We start from the raw sequence: 23,771 nt of genomic DNA on the forward strand, positions 1-23,771 counted from the left end.
GAAAAAAAGCAATTCTCCTGAATGCTGCCTTCTGGCATCATGGCATGGAAAGGAGAGGCGTTTTGCATTTGTTTCACCATAGTAAATGCTGCATTCGTGGTCTGGAGGCTGGCAGTCTCTCAGTTGTTTTACAGGCGAGTAAAAGGGCAGGGGCTGAAGCCCCCTTTGATGTCTATGTGTGTACGTCCTCCTACATGAGTGGTTAATCCTTTTAGCAGACCTTGTATTGTATATACTGTACTTCCCATGTGCTTGTCCATGCAAACTGTTAATAAAGTATTCAATCAATCCAAAATCAAGCAACTTGCAAGAAACTCAAGGGACCGCTGCTCATGTAGCATAAATTATGTCAAATTACTTCAAAAGATTGAGACACGCCCACGGGCACAACACCAGAGGGAGCTCCACAGATATCATCCCCCCCAAATGTGGCATAAGTGCAGGGGCCAACACAGATATTTTGAAAAATTGGTACCACCAACCAAAGGTGACGGTAAAAATATTGTATTCCTACATGCCTCTAGTTTATATTTTGGTATGATACAACTTCCATTCAGTAGCTTAATGCCAGTTATCACCAGTTATATGTGACCATACCATTAACCAACTATATACAACCTAGGGGGTTTTCATGATTCTGAACCCATTCCAAGCATTCGTTTTGCAGGAAAAACACTCCTTGGCCTAAATTCGGCTATAGCCACTTGCCCAAATGGGCCCAAATGTCATCACATTGGTAACGGCTATGGTAACAAAAATGTTACGGTCACCGTAGGTGGTACCAAAATCTGTCTCGGCCCCTGGACTCATTAAATATGAGATTAATTAATTCTACTATTATGTGGAATGCCCCGCTACCACCACCAGCCATCAAAATGTGCGACTCGCAAAACCGCCATAAGAGATCCTGTCTGCAACTGGACCTAGACAAGTCCTCTAGCTCCAACTGGACCTAGACAAGTCCTCTAGCTCCAACTGGACCTAGACAAGTCCTCTAGCTCCAACTGGACCTAGACAAGTCCTCTAGCTCCAACTGGACCTAGACAAGTCCTCTAGCTCCAACTGGACCTATAGTCCTCTAGCTCCAACTGGACCTAGACAAGTCCTCTAGCTCCAACTGGACCTAGACAAGTCCTCTAGCTTACGCCCCACCATAAGAGAACCTCAATCAATCAATCAATCAATTCTATCTATAGGCCCATGATGACCTGTTTTCTTGTTTACCTAGAATGTATCATGGAACTAGTTAATTAGTTAATCTTTGATAGATACGTGAAGATTTGTGCCGGGGAATTTGACAATTGATAATGTGTCTGTTTCTTTTCCTTGACCTGCAGGGCCAACCATCCACCAACCTTGACCAGGGCCAACCATCCACCAACCTTGACCTGCAGGGCCAACCATCCACCAACCTTGACCAGGGCCAACCATCCACCAACCTTGACCAGGGCCAACCATCCACCAACCTTGACCTGGGCCAACCATCCACCAACCTTGACCTGCAGGGCCAACCATCCACCAACCTTGACCTGCAGGGCCAACCATCCACCAACCTTGACCAGGGCCACCCATCCACCAACCTTGACCTGGGCCAACCATCCACCAACCTTGACCTGCAGGGCCAACCATCCACCAACCTTGACCTGCAGGGCCAACCATCCACCAACCTTGACCAGGGCCAACCATCCACCAACCTTGACCTGGGCCAACCATCCACCAACCTTGACCTGGGCCAACCATCCACCAACCTTGACCTGGGCCAACCATCCACCAACCTTGACCTGGGCCAACCATCCACCAACCTTGACCAGGGCCAACCATCCACCAACCTTGACCTGGGCCAACCATCCACCAACCTTTACCTGGGCCAACCATCCACCAACCTTGACCAGGGCCAACCATCCACCAACCTTGACCAGGGCCAACCATCCACCAACCTTGACCTGCAGGGCCAACCATCCACCAACCTTGACCTGCAGGGCCAACCATCCACCAACCTTGACCAGGGCCAACCATCCACCAACCTTGACCTGGGCCAACCATCCACCAACCTTGACCTGGGCCAACCATCCACCAACCTTGACCTGGGCCAACCATCCACCAACCTTGACCTGGGCCAACCATCCACCAACCTTGACCAGGGCCAACCATCCACCAACCTTGACCTGGGCCAACCATCCACCAACCTTTACCTGGGCCAACCATCCACCAACCTTGACCAGGGCCAACCATCCACCAACCTTGACCAGGGCCAACCATCCACCAACCTTGACCAGGGCAAACCATCCACCAACCTTGACCAGGGCCAACCATCCACCAACCTTGACCAGGGCCAACCATCCACCAACCTTGACCTGCAGGGCCAACCATCCACCAACCTTGACCAGGGCCATTCACATTTTACATTTTCACATTTTACTTGAGTCCAAAAGGTATCAGCATCAAATTAAGTACAAAGGTATTGACATCAGTACTCATGCAGAAAGTCCATTTCCATTTTCATTGTCAATGGCAAATGTGACAAAGAGCTGTATATAGGAGCGGCTAGTGCCCCTCAATATTTCGAAACAAATAAATTAAGGGACCCATAAAAATGTGTCCGCGACCCATATATGGGTATCCTGACGCACTGTTTAGGAAACAGTGATCCAGAGAGTCACCCAGGCAGGCAGGCAGTATGAGCCCTGGCCGCCCTCAGGCTCTCTGCCACAGTGCTAGGGCAGGTTACACACTTTGTCTGTCTGTAATTCCTTGTTGGGCTGTTTTCCTCAAACAGATTTGGTGTAGACTAGGCGACACGTTGAGACTAGGCGACACGTTGAGAGAGAGCTTGTAGATCAGCTATTTCCGGGACGCAACCCAGCACTCTTTAGCTAGTGGAGATGTGGTGTACGACATGGATTTCTAAACTAATTTGTTCAACGCAAAATAATGGTTTCCAGTTCAGGAGACTTTGGGGGAAAAAAGCAATTCTCCTGAATGCTGCCTTCCGACATGGCATGGAAGGAAAGGAGTGGCATTTGCATTTCTTTCACCATAATAAAAGCTGCATTCGTGGTCTGGAAAGGGCCACAGATGGGTTAAAGGGCAAGGGCTCAAGCCTCCTTTGTTGTCTATGTGTGCACGTCCCTGCTCTGCATGGGCCAGTGTTAGGCAGTCAGGCAGGCAGTATGAGCCCTGGCCGCCCTCAGGCTCTCTGCCACAGTGCTAGGGCAGGTTACACACTTTGTCTGTCTGTAATTCCCAGTGACAGGGTTGGCGCTGGAGGCCAGACCTGTAACCCTGCACTGCAGCGTTTACGCACAGACCCGGACGGCCGGGGAACGCAGAAAAACACCAGTCAACCTCCAGTTCACTTTCCGTCTCTCATGCCATGATGCAGCTCTGACTGCTGCTGCTCCAATATATTTATTTTGTATTTCATCTTTCATCTCTCTCCGGCGCTCTTTTCCTTTCCTCCTGACTCGTGTATCCTGTTTCGTTCTGTCTGCATAATATTATCTACATATTTTTCTGTTGTCTCTGTTGTCCATCCTTCCATAACCATATGGTTCACACGGTCAGTCATCATGTCACTTTCCACAGCTTCTGCTAGTCAGAAGCACACAAAGTCACTTCAATGGCAGGTCTTTCAAAGAAGCTTTGTGTGCGAATGGTTTCTGTCATTTAGCTAAACAACTAAAGGCAATTTAACTCTATAAAAATCACACCCGTGTGAAGTGAGGGGCGCTCTTAACATCTTACAACATTGGTATATTAAAACAACTCATGTTGCTATGATTAGGTGATGTAATGATGTAAAACAAACAGTGTCAAAACAACCATTAAATTATCTTTATTGTTAATGGGATTTAATTTTATAGGGACAAAACAAACATTAATTTCTCTTCATTGTCAATTTTTTTAAAACAAACATTAAACCTGTATAATTATAGGAGGGGCTAGTGCCCCTCAAAAATTACACCTGTGTGAAGTGAGGAGCGCTATTATCATCGTACATCATCATAAATACATCATCTCATTCCGTTTATAATCTCATTCATGATATGATGATAATGATCATCTCATGTTTGTGTTATGCAATGTTTGTGTTTACACAAACACTCAATGGCATTTAATGTTTGTGTTAGGACAAAATTTGGGTTACGCACACCAAAAGCTGGACATATGAGATGAGGGGCTATTACCCCCTCAAAGTTTTACCCACATATTTAGCAGCATAGGTCTTTATTTACAGTACATACATATTCAAACAGTTTATTCAAGCAAAAGTAAGCAGGTTATATCATCAGATTTGCTCCATTGGATGTGAGAACTGCGAAATTGGCCCCAGTACTGCATGGGACCGGGTGGACTGGGTGTCATTCGAGAATAACAGCATTACTGAATTTCATCGAAGGCATTTGAGTCACTTTGGAAATCATCCTCGGAGCCATAACACCTGAATATCATTTGACGTCGTTGGTATTACGTTACGGCTTTGTTACAATTAATGTCCTTTGTGATGGAAAAGTGTGGAATGCATGTCCTCCGGGCAATCTGTTATGAAACATGACATGGCTCCTGTCCTTCTGTCTGTCTGTCTGTCTGTCTGTCTGTCTGTCTGTCTGTCTGTCTGTCTGTCTGTCTGTCTGTCTGTCAACATCATCCGTACGTACATATGAAAATAGTGTCCATGCACTGGTGTAATGTTGTGCGTGTGTGTGTGTGTGTGTGTGTGTGTGTGTGTGTGTGTGTGTGTGTGTGTGTGTGTGTGTGTGTGTGCGTTGTCCTACTGTACTTTTCAAGCCGGGGAACGCATATGTGTCATTTTTTGTTTGTTGCTATATAATATAGCAACAATATTATTTCAACGCTATTATTTCAGAAAACTTCAGGATTTAGAAGACTTTTTCTTTAATCTGCCTTATGGTCTAAATGGGTTAAGGTGTATATATACTATGACATATACGGCAGTGTCGCACCAAAACAATAAAATACAATGCAAATCTAAAAGTTCATAACGCGTCGCATTGCAATGAATTGTAAGCTTGTTGGGCTGTTTTCCTCAAACAGATTTGGTGTAGACTAGGCGACACGTTGAGACTAGGCGACACGTTGAGAGAGAGCTTGTAGATCAGCTATTTCCGGGACGCAACCCAGCACTCTTTAGCTAGTGGAGATGTGGTGTACGACATGGATTTCTAAACTAATTTGTTCAACGCAAAATAATGGTTTCCAGTTCAGGAGACTTCGGGGAAAAAAAGCAATTCTCCTGAATGCTGCCTTCCGGCATGGCATGGAAGGAAAGGAGTGGCATTTGCATTTCTTTCACCATAATAAAAGCTGGAAAGGGCCACAGATGGGTTAAAGGGCAAGGGCTCAAGCCTCCTTTGTTGTCTATGTGTGCACGTCCCTGCTCTGCATGGGCCAGTGTTAGCCTCAGCACTGCACCATGAGAGCAGTGCCAAGTCCACTTATTACAAGCGACCAGCATGGGCTTGTTTTTCTGTAAAGTCGCTCGTAAATATTGGAAGTTGCGGGTTGCTGTTCTTTGGGGCTTTGTGTCTTATGCTCTTTTGAGCTTGCTTCAGTTTAACCACTATACACATCAGCTATTTGAAAATAGCAGATCTACAAGCTCACAATGCGTTACAATGTGATGCGTTGCGAGCATGTAGATCTGCAATTTTCAAAAACAAAAACAAAATCTTGATACAATTATGTTAAAAACCTGGAATGTTGTATAATCTTGTAGGGGGCACTACTGGCACAAACTATTTTCAGACTGGCGCCCGTGGCCATTATAACAATATTTGAGTAACATATGCTTAAAACATCACACAGACAATACATTTTGACTGACCAGCCCTATAGTCGCTTAATTTTGCACTTGATTTCATAGGCTTGTTTCACTCGCAAAAAAATCGGATCAACACTGGTTTCCACTCTAATTAAAGCCACTGCCAGTCAGCGTGAGACAGAGGCAGAGTCACTGCTCTGCCACTCCTCTAAACAGAGTGCCCTGCCACTCCTCTAAACAGCGCTTAAGATATGCGATCAACTGGGCTTTGCAGTCATGAATGCTTAGTGGTTGAATGTGAGGATCTGTGCCCTTGATAGTGTGTCACGCCGAGGACACGGGAACACCTGAGGCAGCAGAGAGAGAGAGAGAGAGGAATTCTTAATGTCACCGATGAATATGTAAATATCATCGGATGTCATAACACATGCATTAGTCACAGTGACACAGCCAGGAAGTCACTCTATGCGTGTGGCCGCAGGAGGACACAAGCTAGTTTTTATTTCTTTCTTTTTTTTAAGAAAAAGAAAAAAACGTACGATATTTCAGCCAATTACCCTGTGCCGGTTTGGATCCGTAAAGAAAATTGTTCAGATGTAATTCAGAGAGAATTAATGGCCTATATAGGTATTCATATTATATTTGGGAAATATGCAATATACTATAACATCATCATAATCTTCCCTTTGGCCCATTTATTTACCCCCTCTTTGAAGCAGCACTTCCGGTTATAAGACACAACGACCTCACTTTTTTTTTCTGTGGCCGCAATTAGATTGCACAACACTGACAGGTCTGAGCATTGACTGACACTCCTCCTGATGTCTGGCAGCAGCACACGGAAACGGGATATATGCCTATATACAGTCTATACCAGAACACATTGACTGTGTTATTGTCAGATTGGAGCCCTTGGAACAAAATCTCATCATGGAAAATGACCATTACTGTATAACTCAATGTCTCGAGGTGAGCTATAGTCTCGCTTAGCGAGACAACTATTCCACAATCCCCCGGATGCTTTACATTTTATTATTATTTTTATTGCTGCTTGTTGCTTTTCTGCTAAGCAACATATATATATGTATATGTGCTATATATGCTTAGATGATTTATATTCATCTTTGAATAAATGTGTGCGACTGTAAGGACGATACGGAAGTTTTGGAGGACTCAGCTTACTTCCGCTTTATATTTTACTCATGATAGAGCTTCCGTTGCTCCAGACCGTATGGCGGATGCACTTGAAATTTCATCATGCTGTCAGGAAGCAAACCGATCAGAGAACACGACAGAGAACACGGTTAAAGAGAGAGGGTGTGTTAGCCTAGCGCCTATCTAATGTTACAGGTCAAGTGGTGTCTAGATCGCATTTCATAGGGACGTTTAGTGGCATACTGCAGAGCGTTTCATTGAACATAAAAACATCGGGGGATCATCCAAATGTTGCCGGATGACATGGAACTGCAGTTCGATCACGGCAGATTGTTTGTTGTTGACGGCAGATTGTTGTTAAATGGTACATTCCATTTAAATTGGGAACTGAACGTCATTTTAAACTTTCTCAAAATAGTGTAATATATATAGTGTTCCATGCATTTTATACAAATGAAGACAACATCTTTCTATTCAACTGATATGATAATGCTGAGTAATATTGTGTTGATGCTTGAATACTATGGCAAGGCCCACTGCCAACGCATAGCCTGGCTCTGCTCATTCTCAACAACAAATAAGTATGCGTCTACTCTACACACAAACACACCCATACTACTCATGTGCGCACGCACACACACACACACACACACACACACACACACACACACACACAACACACACAACACACACACTACTCGAATGGAAGTAATTAGGGTAGAACAAAGCAAAAAAAAGAAGAAAAAAGTAGAGAGGAAATGTTGAAAACACGAGTTTGCTAAATGACCTCATAAACACTCCGCAGTGCCCCCCCCCCCCCCCCCCTGTTATTTTCTCCCTTTATCCACCATTCTCTGTTTCACGCTACCACTCTCACACTCTCCCTGATGTGTCCTGTAACACCATGCTCTCTCTCTCTCTCTCTCTCTCTCTCTCTCTCTCTCTCTCTCTCTCTCTCTCTCTCTCTCTCTCTCCCTGCCTGCTTGGCTGCTGGTTCTCTTCATCTGGTCTTCATATGGGCTTCATTCCCCCCCTGCTGCAATCCAGTCCAAAACTATTTCCTCTTTCAATTTCCAGGGGAAGTTGTTAAATGCTTTCTGAACTAAACAAGCCTCTCTCTCTCTCTCTCTCCCCTGTGTATCTCTGTGCTATCAGCGCTGTTCTGTTTAATATGCACCCCAACTCTCCGCTGCCATAAAGCCAGGGTAGAGTATAAACATTGGAGTGCAAATGTGATGTAAAGTGTCAGTAAACATGTTCCCCCGGCCGCCATCTGTTTTACTCAGCGGCACTGAAAGACAGAGTGAACAGAAACATGAAACTATTTTAATTAGCAATCCATTAGAGGAAGATATATAGGGTACAGTTACAAATGTAGCCCCCCCCCCCCCCCCCCAACACACACACACACACACACACACACACAAATTCCCATGCATGTACTATACAGAAACACACAGAGATGTACCCATGCACTCCCTGATGCATGCACACACACACACACACACATGAAGCCAAATACCAAACACGCACACGCGTCTCACACACACACACACACACACACACGCATGCACGCACAAACACACACACAGAAACACACACAGAGCGCATCTTTGTCCTGAGCATGCGGTCAGGCGGACAGGGGGTTTATGGCCACAGGGCCATGCAGAGAGAGAGCCATGCTCATCTGAAGGACGCACACACACACACACACACACACACACACACACACACACTCGCCAGACAGACTCCACAACCACCACCCCCCCCCCCCCTCCCCCCCTTTATCCCACCATCCCATGCATGTATACTCTCTCCCATCCATTTGCCCTCCAACCTCGCTAGAAGTGCACCGAAAAAGATAGATGCGCCGTGCACTGGGGGTGTGCAATTCCAGTGCCACGCATCCCCCCCCCTACACCCCCTCCTCCTCCTCTTCTTCCTCCCTTCTATGCCCCCTCTCACACCAACCACCCCCCGCGCCAACTTATCCATGGGTGAAGGGGAGGAGAGGCTATGAGGCGAGGCTGGAGGTGGCGAGTAGCAGGTCCTCAGCGTAAGCGGGGCTGACAGGTGTCAGGGAGTCTCATGGGTGGACCTGTGACGGGTTGTCCTGCTCACTTACAATCCTCACTCTGGCGCTTTTCACAAGTCGCCAAAGCTGACAGAGCAACAAGAGAGAGGTGGTGCGAGGATGCACCACCACCACCACCACACCGGACCCCTCCGCCGCTGTGTGTGTGCGTGTGTGTGTGTGTGTGTGTGTGTGTGTGTGTGTGTGTGTGTGTGTGTGTGTGTGTGTGTGTGTGTGTGTGTGTGTGTGTGCGTGCGTGCGTGCGTGTGTGTGTGAGAGATGTGAGCATTTATACAAGCCTTTATACAAAAACATAAAACACACACACACACAAACAACCACAATCAAACACAAACCACATGAGAGATACATATCCATATACACATAGACAAACATTTGCACTTTTGTACACACACACTTACACACACTTGTGCGCGCACGCACACAAACACACACACACACACACACACACACACACACACACACACACACACACACACCTCAAGCCTGGCACTCCACACACGCCGGCTGCCAAGCCAGTTCAGTGTCGTGCGTGAGAGAGCTATAGTTCTGTCTCAGGGCAGGGACACTGCAAACACACACAGCCCCAGAGCTTCCCAGACCCCGCATGCACTGCAGCGCCAAATGAGAGGAGAAACTCACAGCCAGGCATGTCTCTCTGGCTTAATATGATGAAGGAAAGGGCTGCCGTGCGTCGGATGTAGAGAGGGAGAGAGAGAGAGCTCCTTTCACACTCCTTTAAGTCTTGCTCCTATCATGATCAAACAATTTCAATTAGCTTTGTTTGTGTTTCTAAATGTAGGCTACATGACCCTGCGCTGCATGGCCTTTCTCTATAGGGACGCTCAATCAGCTGAACCAGCATCAGCTGCACCAGATAATCAGCTGAACCAGAATCAGCTGCACCAGATAATCAGCTGAACCAGAATCAGCTGCACCAGATAATCAGCTGAACCAGAAATCCAGAATCATTGCAAGTGTTTCACTCCGTATTGCCACTCACTGCGTGGCTGTTCTTCTTGTCATCATGAACTTATACAGTTATCTCTCTCTCTCTCTCTCTCTCTCCACACACACTGTTACCATGCAACAGAGGAAGCGTGGTAATGACTCCATTTGAAAATAAAAATCCACTCCAAGGACAAATTAACTAGAGAGTGTAAGTATGTCTTTAAAGCTGCACTATACTACAAAACATGAACACCAAAGGTGTTTTATCAATGTAAATTATGGGGAATTGAAAATATCAGGCCAGTACCCAACACAGTCACCTATTTGTGCAAATAAAGGCACTTATCACAGCATCGGAGCCCACAGTGTGCGAGCGTCTTCATCTTTGACCTTTGTCACTATAAGCACTGTCCCACACACCTATATCCTAACCAGCGTGCGATATTATATAAAATCTGACATGCAGATCAGCCGTCAAGACACGGTGGAGTGGGGTGGGGTGGGGAGGGTGTGTCATGCTGGGGCATGGTGGTGGGGCGATCACAGTGGGACCCCCGGGTCGGGTCGGGTCCGTCCGGGGAGCAGCAGCAGCTCCTTCACCCGAAAAGCAGCCAACGAGGAGCCGGCCAATCATCATATCATCGCAATATATACAGTACTGTATATATGGCATTTCCATTTCACTGGGACCTCCACAGGGGTTTCACATAGTCATCAAGCACCCCCTTTGTACAACAAACAGCAGGAGCCCTGCCCGGCTCCCCTCTCTATAGTCCCCTGAACGCAGTGGTCTGTCTGGGTTCTATAGTTAGCTAATGGTACAGTATATTCCTATTCAGGTTGGCAGCCTACATTGCAGTCAGTGGTCTCAACTCCCCCTCGGTGAAATCCCACATATTCACCCATGGCTCTCTCTCTCTCTCTCTCTCTCTCTCTGTTCCACCTTTTCATGTAGGCCTGGCTGGCTGGTGGGGACTCTGGGGAGGCGGTGCAAAAGAGCTGTGTTTGTTTAAACATCTCTTTAAAACAGGGGGGGGAACGTGTTAAATACAACCCCTCCTTTTCAGTGCATGCAACGAAAGATGCAGTGAAGCAGTACAAGTAGACAATCAAATTTTGTGTGTTATTTTTAACACCAGGGTCTGTTTTCCACATTTTGTTTTACACTGATTATAACTAAGGAAGATGTCAAATGGCTTTTAGGTATCACTATCACTTTTGAATTGCATTAAAAGCTCTGTAACTGCATGGCTAAATGGATGCCACCCTCCTCACTCCTTAATTCTCTCTGTGCCATGGATGACAAAGTAAAGTCAAATACCCCTGTACAATTCCCCTAAGGCCCCTGAGGGAAGTGGTTAAACTACAACAAACTACAATTTAAAATATGGGATTTGAATAAAAGTTTTGTCTACTCAGTCTGTGTCACAATCCATGTTGTGCACTGCATCTCTCAGTGGCTAAAGAGTGCAGGGTTGAGCCTCGAAAATAGCTGATCTACAAGCTTGTAGATGTGCTATTTTTGCCTCTTTAAAGGCTCATTCATTTGGTGAAGGGACCACAGCTCTATAACGTTGAGCGGAGGTGAGTAAAAACAGAGAGAGGGTGGCGGTGGTTTGCTCTTCACCGCGTCTCGTGACGTCATGTTGTAGTTCGGTGGTCACCTCACCACCGAAACTCCAGACTATGTATGAGCCTTAACACACTCTGCAGGTGCCTGGGGACAAGTGGATCCACCCCAAACCATGCCAGGACCCCATGCGCTGCAGGGGCCAAACCATGCCAGGACCCCATGCGCTGCAGGGGCCAAACCATGCCAGGACCCCATGCGCTGCAGGGGCCAAACCATGCCAGGACCCCATGCGCTGCAGGGGCCAAACCATGCCAGGACCCCATGCGCTGCAGGGGCCAAACCATGCCAGGACCCCATGCGCTGCAGGGGCCAAACCATGCCAGGACACCATGCGCTGCAGGGGCCAAACCATGCCAGGACACCATGCGCTGCAGGGGCCAAACCATGCCAGGACCCCATGCGCTGCAGGGGCCAAACCATGCCAGGACACCATGCGCTGCAGGGGCCAAACCATGCCAGGACCCCATGCGCTGCAGGGGCCAAACCATGCCAGGACCCCATGCGCTGCAGGGGCCAAACCATGCCAGGACACCATGCGCTGCAGGGGCCAAACCATGCCAGGACACCATGCGCTGCAGGGGCCAAACCATGCCAGGACACCATGCGCTGCAGGGGCCAAACCATGCCAGGACCCCATGCGCTGCAGGGGCCAAACCATGCCAGGACCCCATGCGCTGCAGGGGCCAAACCATGCCAGGACCCCATGCGCTGCAGGGGTCAAACATTTACATCATGCATCCACTCAGACACACCTTCTTGGTGGACGGTTCACATGCGCACTCATCCACTTGTGGAGAAGAATATATCGTTGCCGCCTGCCTGCAGGTGGAAAACCAAACAATTCCTTTTTTTATTACTATTTTTCAAACATTTTCAGATCTTTTCCTTTTCTTGGTATGAAATGAAGATTTCCTGTCTTTCTATATGCGCCACAGAACATGACAGGATGTTAATTGCTTAATTATGAAGCAATCTCACCTGTATGGAATCATCTGCATTCTCACTGATTTATTTGGTATATTTGCTCTCTCTCTCTGTCTCTCTTTCTACCACGCATGCACACGCACACACACACACACACACACACACACACACACACACACACACACACACACACACACACACACACACACACACACACACACACACACACACACACACACACACACACACACACACAATGTTGGAGCTTCTAGTGTTTTTTTTCCCCTGACAAATGAAGCAGAGCAAACATGATCTTCTGGCCTTTCTATTCTATGTTGCATTTCTCTGGTGGCTTGAATAACACAGCTAATACAGTCAGTGACATTTTCACTATTCACTGAATAGCTACTTAAAACGAATTCACATTTCACAACTTGCCCAAAATGTCAGAATTTGTATTTATTTATGATTTAACAGGTTTAAAGTTTTAGCTACCATTAAAGATTAAAAGCAGTGGCTACATTTAGTGTGCAATTTTGACATATTTGTATAGTTAATTCGTTATTCGTAACTATGTAATTCCAACTTCCAATACTTTTAGCCTACTTCTACTCTCCACTACAGTTATTTGAAAACTTTAGTTACCGGTACTATAGTTACTTTGTAGATTTTGATTATTCTTACAAAACATACCTTAACCACTTCAGCCCTGTATACATTTTGACATTTGAAAATAGCTATTTTCAAAATAAAATGCATATACGTATTGAAAACATGGACTGGGATATTCTGCATAATGAGTAGTACTTTTACTTGTATTTTCATGCCAATACTTTTGTACTTTTACTCAAGTAAAAATGTGAGTAGGCCTAGGCCAACTTGTTCCACCACTTATAGCTAAAGACATAAACATACAGGCCTTCAAGACATGCATGGATGGACACTGACGTTTTTCGACCAATTATTTAGGGCTACACTCGATATTTTTGGCAAAAAAATAAACACAAAGAAACACAATTCAGTCAGTGTAAAGTGTGTTTGACAGATTAGCTCATCAGTGATATAATTCCTATATTTCGATAACATTAATTGCCTCTATATACACATTATACAGCCTACATTTTTGTTTTTTTTATTAAGCTGCATGTGCATGAGAGCAAACATGTGTTTTTTGTTATTTTGCATATGATGGACTTGTCACTGTCAGCACACTGTAGTTTACACTACACACTACGAATTGGGTTAATTTGCATTAATAATCGATGTGTGTTTATTGCCTTAATGAGACTGATGGCAAAGAACCCCAAGTGTTCATTGTCTCAAACTAATTAACAACGCACCCATGGGCTCATAATATGTAGCAGGAAAAAAATTGGAAAAAGTAGGACTACAAGTTATACAATCACCCTCGACACAGCTGAAAGAGATTAAATTATGCCTAGCATATCTTGTCTTTAAAAAAACGCTAGTCAACAAAGGGAGAAAAAAAGAAATAGTTGTCATTTCTGACGTGTATATTATCAGCGCTGCTTACAATGTACCGCTTTAAACAGGAGCAGTGAGCGACGCTCAGGCAGGACATTTGCATTTATGCAGATTCAATTAATCTGTTGATCTCCTTGTCTATCTAATGAAGAAGGCACGTGGTGTGTGTGTGTGTGTGTGTGTGTGTGTGTGTGTGTGTGTGTGTGTGTGAGAGAGAGAGTGGATATGCATGTCTGTACGCATGAAGAGGAGGGGTTAATTAGAGTAGCTGCGCCTAGGATTCCCCCTAAAAGGTCATACTTTGCCAAAGGCTTGAATACATTCCGCGTTTCTTGACATGTTACAAAGTGACAAGTGCAATGACAGCATTTTTTTCTTCTTCTTTATGGTAAAGACCCTGCATGCATTGTAGGACTCAGACAGAAAATAAATATGATATGAGTCATCCAATTGTTATACAGTCCGATATATTAGGCTATAAGGCTATTATATATTGTATTAATATAAATGCATTTTGCTGTTCAACTGCAGTGTGATTCGTTACCGAAATTCCATACATTTTAGTCTATACAGGCTTCTATATCATAGTTTAAATAAATGGGCCATGGCACAACACTGGCCAGGAGCGTACCTATATGTTCCCCAGGTTCTATGTCCGCCCACTTACCCCACAAAAAAGGTTCTTTGTTCCCCACTTAGAGTAAACCTAAACCAGAAATCTAACCTAGTCATTTTAGTAATTCTAGTAAGACTAAAAGTATTTTAGCAACTTAGTCTTACTTTTAGTAGCAAATTCTGATTTAAGCTTGGTCTTTGAACAATCCATTGATGATTGAACTTTAGGCTTGCATAGGCTACTTAAACTATCTCGTCTTAGCCAACCAAAAAATTAAGACTGGCATAAAACAAAATAAAACATAATTGCTCAGACTCTTCTTCAACAAAGATGGCAAAAGCAAACTGTTGTTCGGTACAATACTGTACATATAATTGTATGGTACAAAACACTGAAGTCCTTAAAACCTAACACTAACCCTAAACCCTATAAGGTAAGTGGGGAACATAGAACCTGAGTAACATATTGACCCCCACTGGCCTATGTCAAAATAACAGGCTACATACATTATGCTTTCCGCCTTTCCTAAATGTCCATTTTCCACTCTTGAACTGTTGCACCGTGGTGTTTTTCATCAATATACAGGCTAGTATAACTCAACCGGCAAACACATTTCCAGGCAAGTCTCACTTTACCAGACCTTCAGCCACTTAAATGTGCAGTGTGCACACATGAACCGACGTCAAAGGCATTGTTGTGTGTGGTGGGTGGGTGGTGGTGTGTCATCTGCAATATCCTCCATATCCTCCATATTAAGCGGTGAGCTTTGTCTGGCTGTCTGCTGACTGTCTGCAGTGCGTGTATAGCCTATGTTCTGCAGACTGACGTGCAGACCTGCCTGGACGCCCGTCCGCATTCATTCATTGTTGGTATAGTTCTGAGTCTTTCATCAATGAATGAAGTGTGTTTGAGTTTATGGTTGACGTTGCCACACAGTCAGGCACCAATGTTTCTTCCCCCCTTTTTTTTTAACCTCAACTGGAAATCTGCTGTTTCCGATTCTGAATAAAGCTGTATGCGCAGCGGTCGTGGAGGGAGGCGGACGACGAAGACAATAAGAGACGAGGAACGAAAACAGTGAGACTGGGTGACTTTGACTGCATGTGCACAGATTGAGGCAATATATCAAACACAATAGTAACAAGTATGGGATCACTTATGGGGCCTACCGACCGAGCTGCTTGTGTGTGTGTGTGTGTGTGTGTGTGTGTGTGTGTGTGTGTGTGTGTGTGTGTGTGTAAGGTCTGGATTAGCCACGTGATGCATGCAGCTTTCATTGTCCTCCAGTGAACCGGCGTCGCCTCAGCGTCACAGTTGTTACACCACATTAACCCTGGTGTCCCTATTTTGGGCAAATGAGGAGGAAGAGAGGTGGTGGTGGTGTGTGTGTGTGTGTGTGTGTGTGTTGGGGGGGGGGGGGGGGGGGGGGGGGGTATAGTCTTATATGTGCATGGTCTGGTCTCCATCTCCTGACAGTACGTTTTACAGCCAAACAGACTTTCCGGAAGTCCATTATTTGTCAATGGGACCCGGCGGCAACTACTGGCGCTAGCTGGCCATAGCAGGCGAACAGGCAATGGTCGAAAAGTGGGCGGAGGAACGAAAATATGAAAATAATTCATCTTTTGGGGCAACGTCGTCCGGCATAGTGGGCAAGTGTCGCTCGCCGTTGTTCTCCCACTGTTTAAACGCACTAACTGTTACTCTTCCATTGAAACGTTTAGAGTACTGTCTGTCTGTCTGTCAGGTTTACCAACAAAGATCTCTATAAAGCCTGGCTGCCAAGATGTGACCACAGGCGGCGGTGGCTCAGGGGTAGAGTGGCTGAATGGTTAGGGTTAGTGTTGAAGTGTCCTTGAGCAAGACACTGAACCCCTAATTGCTCCTGATGTGCTGGTTGGTGCCTTGCATGGTTTCCGCCGCCATCGGTGTGTGAATGTGTGGGTCAATTGATGCACAATCCTGCACGCCTTGGATAAAGGTGCTATATAAATGCACCATTTACCATTTACAGAAGTTAAACATCGTTGTCTAAATGGCATGGACACGTACTCTTTTTTATTTATTTTTTATATATATTTTATCCCACGATTTTGTAACCCATTTTTCACCCCTGTGTCAGTCATCTAATGTGATCCTGGGCACACCCTCCGCCAACCTGGGGAGAGCAACGGACTTAACTCATGCTTCCTTCATGCTTGAGTGTCCAAGTTGCTCCTTTACACCTGACAGGGGGGAGTTTCCCTGGTTGGACGTAGCGCGTGGAAGGAACACGTTATTCCAACCAGTTCCTTTCCCCTCCATCAGGCGCCCCGGCTGGCCAGCGGGAGGCAGTTTAGACCAGGATTACTGCATGTTTTTGTGAGGTATACCTACCCTAGGGGGCACAGGGAGAACATGCAAACTCCACACAGAAAGGCCCTTTCGCCAACCCCGCCTTCGGGTATGGGCACTGATGACGCGTGAGGAGGAAACACGCCGCCAGCACCCACAGCGCCCCGAGCGGGAATCGAACCCAGGACCTTCTAGCTGTGAGGTGACAGCACTACCAACTGTGCCACCGTGCCCCTTGACACGTACTCTGACACGTGCCCCAGAGCGGATCCCCAAAGTGGCCCTCAGATGGACACCCCCAAGGAAAAGGAAACGAGGCCGACCTAAGATCACTTGGAGCAGAACGGTAGAGGCTGAACTGCTGGAGATGGGGCTCTCATGGGGCACGGCGCAACTGGTTGCCAAAGACCGTGATAGGTGGAGGAACATCATCGATGCCTTATGCCCCATTGGGGGCAAAGACCGTGATAGGTGGAGGAACATCATCGATGCCTTATGCCCCATTGGGGGCAAAGAGCATAAGTATAAGTAAGTGTCTGCCGGGTATACAGACACCACTGATGCTCATAAACATACTATAGGCTATAACATATAATATATGAGCCATATTTTGCGTGTCTTAAGTACCAGGTCTTATGACTTAACTTAAGACCTGGAGTGGTCAATGCTCTTAAGTTAAGTATAAGACCTGGTACATAGGGCCCATAGGGTCTTATAAGATGCCATAGGCATCTCCCTTAGAGATAGGGTGAGAAGTTCAGTCACACGAGAGTCACTGCTTCTTCACCTGGAAAGGAGCCAGCTTAGGTGGTTTGGGCATCTGGTTAGGATGCCTCTCGGGCGTCTCCCCTGCAGGGAGGTCCTCGAGGCACGTCCCACTGGGAGGAGACCCCTGGGGCAGACCAAGGCGCAGTTGGAGGAAACACTCACTGGCCTTGGAACGTCTCGGGATCCCCCAGGAGGAAGTCACTAATGTTGCTCTGGAGAGGGACGCCTGGAACACTCTGGTGGAGCTGTTGCCCCGTGACCCGATTATGGATAAGTGGTTGAAGATGTCTCTCCATGCATGTGGAGAGACCCCAGGTTAAAATGTCAAGTAGCCTAAATATAGCAGCGCATGCTCGGAAAAGCACTCAATTGTTTTACTTATTATAAGTAAAAGTATCAATACTGCCACGTAGAACTCTGTTACAAGTAAAAGTCCAAAAATGTACTTGAATAAAAAGTACAAAAGTAATTGGCATAAAAATGTAGGCCTACTGTACTTAAAGTACCAAAAGTAGAAGTAGTTATTTTGAAAATAGCAGATCTACATTCCAAAATACTTTGAAAATAGCAGATCTACAAGGTTAGTGTATGTTTCATAATACTAATACTAATAAAAGGTTTTCAAATAAATGTAGTGGAGTAAAAGTACAGCTTTCAGTCTGTTTTCTGTAAGGCTACTCTGTCTGTCTGTCTGTCTGTCTGCCTTTCTCGTTTCTCCACAACTCCCTCAGCTCTTCATTCCCTCTGCCAGGCCACAAAGGGCTGTGTTTTAAGTCCTGTGTCCTGACCATGTGGTCTTCACAAACATGAGCTGATGTCATCTATAACTCCAACCAATGGCTCCGTTGTTGTCTTCATGCGTCCTCCTCTCCAATACATCTTTCATGCTTTTTAATGTTCAGCCACATGATTGCATCTCGAGACCTGTGACAGACCAAGAGACCAAAATAAATGTCCCAGTTCTTCTTTGCAGTGAGCAGCGTAATAGTGGAGCCATTGTGGGTTGGAGTTGAATGATCAGTGTTTTTGCGTTGATAATGTTGCTTTTTGTTGTCAAGTGATCCAAACTCTCATGCCGTCTCCAAGTTACGTGGTTTTAATATTAATATTAATGAATGCTCCAATTATACACTTCTCCTCTTTTGCTAGGGATTTAGGCAGCTGGCTTAAAGGGGAACACCACTCATTTCCAACATTGAACTATGTCATACATTAATATACCTTAGAGTAAACAAGACTAACACTAAAACATTCCAGGTGACTGAAATGTGACTCAAACTAAATGAAAACACTGCTTGGGCGTCTCAAACCGTTTGAAAATGAACCAATAGGACATCTGCTCCCAGTCCGAGCACTCATCATGCATGTCCATCAGCTGGGTGAAGCTGAAACAGAATGACCCCTGCCAGATGAATGCAGTCTAGTATAACGTGTGATCATGCATGCACTACTCAGTTGAACCACTAGTAGGGGCCCTTTTAAACCCACAGCATGTATACTAGCAGCAGCAATTAGAACACCAGGGAGTGATGTGATGATAGCAAGCAGAAGTAAGTGTCAGCCTTGCCCGCAGAAGATCTCACTCTGCCTGTCCATCTTCTTGCAGGGAGCGCGCACGCACACACACACACACACACACACACACACACACACACACACACACACACTCTGATGTGAGAAGAACGAACACACAGCTGGGGACAGAAGTGAGACTGACAGCCTGGTCAGCAGTATGTATCGCTGATGGCATAGCACACGGACACAAACATTGTGTGTGTGTGTGTGTGTGTGTGTGTGTGTGTGTGTGTGTGTGTGTGTGTGTGTGTGTGTGTGTGTGTGTGTGTGTGTGTGTGTGTGTGTGTGTGTGTGTGTGTGTATGTAGGCACATGCCGGTGTCACATTCAATAAATTGGCTGCCCGAAAGCCCACAATAGACAGAATGATCACACAAAAAAATTAAGCTGCTGAGCTTTAATTTTCTTGACAGAATAATTAGTGGGGCGTCGGTCATGCAGCGTCGGATTTGAAGACAATCTCTATATCACAATAAGTACACAGGAATGACTGTCACTGTTCAACAACAAACCAAACACTGCATGTAACCAGAACGCGTTACATGCATTATTTGTATGTCTTTTTTTTCTCTCCCTAGCTCTTATGTCCATCTAAATCCACATTGTTGCAATGAAGATTCTAAGCTCGTTTTTGGACAGACGATTACTGTAGGAGGCGCAACAACTTATGCAGTTGATTAACCGTCCCGTTTCATCTCCGGGTGGAAACACAAAGAGATCTCAATCATTCATTTGATGTGTCACACTGCAGGATGAGATGCATAAACAGGCTGAGAAAGATGGCCCAGGAGAGATAGGCGTTCCACTGCCTGCAGGGCTTTGGGGGGGGGGTGCTTGCTTGCACCACAACTTTCATGCAGAGAGCTCCACAGAGAGACTGACCGCCGCAATGTAGCCAATTCGCACTATAAAGCATGAGCGCCGGAGAGGGGGTCATTTGGGTCTGAATGTCCCCGCATTATTGGGGAGTTTATGGTAAAAAAAAAAATTATAATTGGAGTGGACAAATTAAGCTTTCTTTTGAGGTATGCGGTGTGCTTCTCGTTATAAGAGAACATTTGCTGTCGGCCTTGGAAAATGCTATCAGCATTAGCGTCAGGACGTAATCAGGCCGAGGGAATAGTAGCACGCTTTGTGTTAAGCATGATGTAAGACTTATTTCTACCGCCTTGGATGTGTGGATATGTCGATATCGGTGGCCTTTTGCATGAACAAGTCAAAACATCCCTGCCAAACATCAACTCACATAATCTTATATAGACTATACTCTATAAATGCATTTTGCATAACGTCAGGTCCTATAAGCCTTGTTTAGAAAAATGCTGGCTGGTTTTCATAACAGCTAATGGACTGGTATCAACAGATTTCATCCCGGCTTTTGTGAAGCACTGAATTGGGATGAGCCAGATACCTCTCGGGGGCCTACCTAACCAAACCACGGTGCTCCGGCTTGTTTGAATAATCAAAATAAGAGAGAGTTTGTGCTCACGCTGAAAATGACACAAAGCAAACAAAGTGACACAAAAGGATCTTGAAGATAAACATCTGTGGCTCAATAAATGGATTACATGTTCCCCCTCCACAAAACAGCTTTCTGCACCTCTGGGATTTTGTAGTTTGCCAAGTGTTGAATGCCACGCCCGGCCCCATGAAAAGATATTGGGGAGTGGGGGCACGCAGGCAGATTGTTGAAGCTTTACAGCCATAGTTTGCAGTGCTTTCCTATCTGACAGCAGCCATGACGCTCATTGTATAAAATGTGTTGCAAAAGGCAGGATCTTGTGAGTCTGACCTTTTCAATAATCAAGGATGTTGTGGCATTTGTGCATTGGCCAAATAAAGTGTTTCCTGTGATATCCAACATACTGGTTGTGAATGATGAATTAAATTGATGGATTAAATTATCAGTGCACAATATGCATAATAATAATTGATTAATTGGTAAATGTACCCTCCTACATTGTCACAGTGATTCTCTGCTGTTTTCACCAGCTTCCTTCAAGAGCAGGCTGGTGGTCTCTATACAGATTGGCTGTACTTTAAGCCAAATGACCATATGCAGACCGTATCCATCTTGCCAGCAAGGTGCAAACTAGTTGCAACTTCCCATTGATAGCTCAAGCCCAGCACACACCGGGTGCACAGCGACGCGGCAACACCTGGAAAATAGAACGGTGGCGTATCGGAGCGTCAGGCGAGGCGTGAACGTGCGTCGGACGCCACCGGTGTGGGATAGTTTAATTGAAAATAACGGAGGCGGCTGTTTTGACGCGCGGCGTTCGCAGACAGTGTGTGTAGGGCTCCATTCATCCAAACAGAAAATTCCTATGATTGTATTAAACAACATCAAACGGAAAATTACGGAAAGCTGCAAAGTGTTTGATTAATAAAAATCCACTTTAGACATGTTATGAGCTACTTCCTGTCAATAAATTCCTTGCAGATGATTTTTTGGAAGTTTGGAAGTGCTCGTTGAAGATCACTCAACGGCCCATGCGTACCACCTGTTTTCAATTTGCACATAATGCAGGAGGCAGCAGGAGCTGGTTGCTTTACTGATAACAAGCGCTTCCAAACTCTGAAACTTTACAGATTGAAAGAGGATAATTCAAGCTTTCCGTACAACTGCAATGTTTGTGAGTTTGACGTTTAATACAATCAGATAGGACTTTTCTGTTTGGAGGATTGGATGGGCTGGCAATGGGAAGTTGCACCTAGTTAGCACCATGCTGGCAAAAACATGGCTGCGGTCTGCATATGCTCAATGATGGCATGGTTTCATCTGCGGATTTGGGTTCTTGGAAATTCCCCCAGCCACTGCGTTAGTTTTACTGAGGTTAGGTTTAGCCTAGGTATAGTTTACTTTATTGAGGTTAGGTTTAGGTATAGTTTTACTGAGGTTAAGGTTAGGTTTAGGTATAGTTTTACTGAGGTTAAGGTTAGGGTTAGGTTTAGGTATAGTTTTACTGAGGTTAAGGTTAGCGTTAGGGTTAGGTGTAGGCTGTCAATCACAGCGACTGGCCAGTCACAGCGCACCATTTACTCAAACCCGCAGATGAAACCATGCAGGTAGCATGGTCAATGGGGAGACTTCCCCAGTCTTTCCCATACTCTGAACGCATAATTTAAGAATACGGCCCGGTTGTGAAAAGACCCGACCCCCGCTAGGCGCCAGCCTCTGATTGGCTCCCTCCTACTAGTAAGAGGGCAGGGCAAAGTAGTAGGGTCATTTTCACATTCTAACACAGCCTGAAAACCAATTCTGGCACCCAACTCGGTAGCGTGCTGGTCCAATCAGACTCCCAATCCACGCCACCGGGGTTCAAATCCTGCTGCCGCCGCCGCCACCATTTTTTACAACAACTGCAGACTTTATTATTATATTAATTTTGCAGATACGTTTTAGACCACAACGGAGGGGCGCTAGCAGTGATTCTCAACCATTTTCATTTCAAGGACCCCCAATTTGACATGCATTAGGGCTAAGGCTACGGACACCCATTTAATGGCATATCTATCTCTGTACAATCAATGTAAATTTAACTCTGAGTGTATAAATGGAACGAAATTTGGTTCCATCATACACTCTCTGAATTACAAAGTCTGTAATTCCTTATACATGGTACTGGTTAAAGCATGTGGTTAGCTATACGTTTGTACTATACGGATACTATCAGGATCTGATGCAGGTGTTCAGGTGTTTTCTACAGTCTATGGTTCAACCTCTGATTGTACTTAAATGAACAATGATTTTACTGTGTATATAGCATTGAGGATTATAGGCAAAATAACATAACATTCGCTGCATGGCTCATGTGCATTTGTGAACGATATGGCCGTTATTCCTGCCGCATGGGATCGTGTCAAAGAGTCTTGACATCTCCATGGGGGGAGAGACGCTAGTGGGGCGCGCTGCAACACGTCCCTGAAACACATGATTATTTAAGCGAGTGTGGGAGTTTGACAGAGTATATCCCAGTCCTCTGCACTAAACACACACACCATCGCTGGAATGAGGAAACCTCAGCTTTTGAGTGTCAACTTTTTCCCCATAAATCCGAAGCTGAAGTTCATCCCGTTTGTCAAAGTGTACTTTGTGTCTCCGTGAAGGCCACGAAACGTGATACACTTGAAAAACAATCCCCCCCCCCCCCCCCAACTTTTTTTTTTTACCATCGGTGTTATACCAAAGCATCCATGAACGAGAGAACACATTCTCGTTTAGACAAACACGCCTGCTTTATGATTTTGTTTTTAAATTCTTTCCACCAAATAATGAATAAATGAACAAAAATCAAACATATGAATCCCAGAAAACAAAAACAGAAGAAAAAACAAAAACAAAAAACATAACAAAAATGCACAGACACAAAGGCAAACAGAAAAACAGCTTGTCATAACTACTATGATATTCTTATACAATCAATTTCTATTTAAATGTCACTGCACACGCA

This window comes from Protomyctophum bolini (assembly GCF_963924005.1).
Source record: "Protomyctophum bolini genome assembly, chromosome: 2".
In the NCBI taxonomy this organism is placed as follows: Eukaryota; Metazoa; Chordata; class Actinopteri; order Myctophiformes; family Myctophidae; genus Protomyctophum; species Protomyctophum bolini.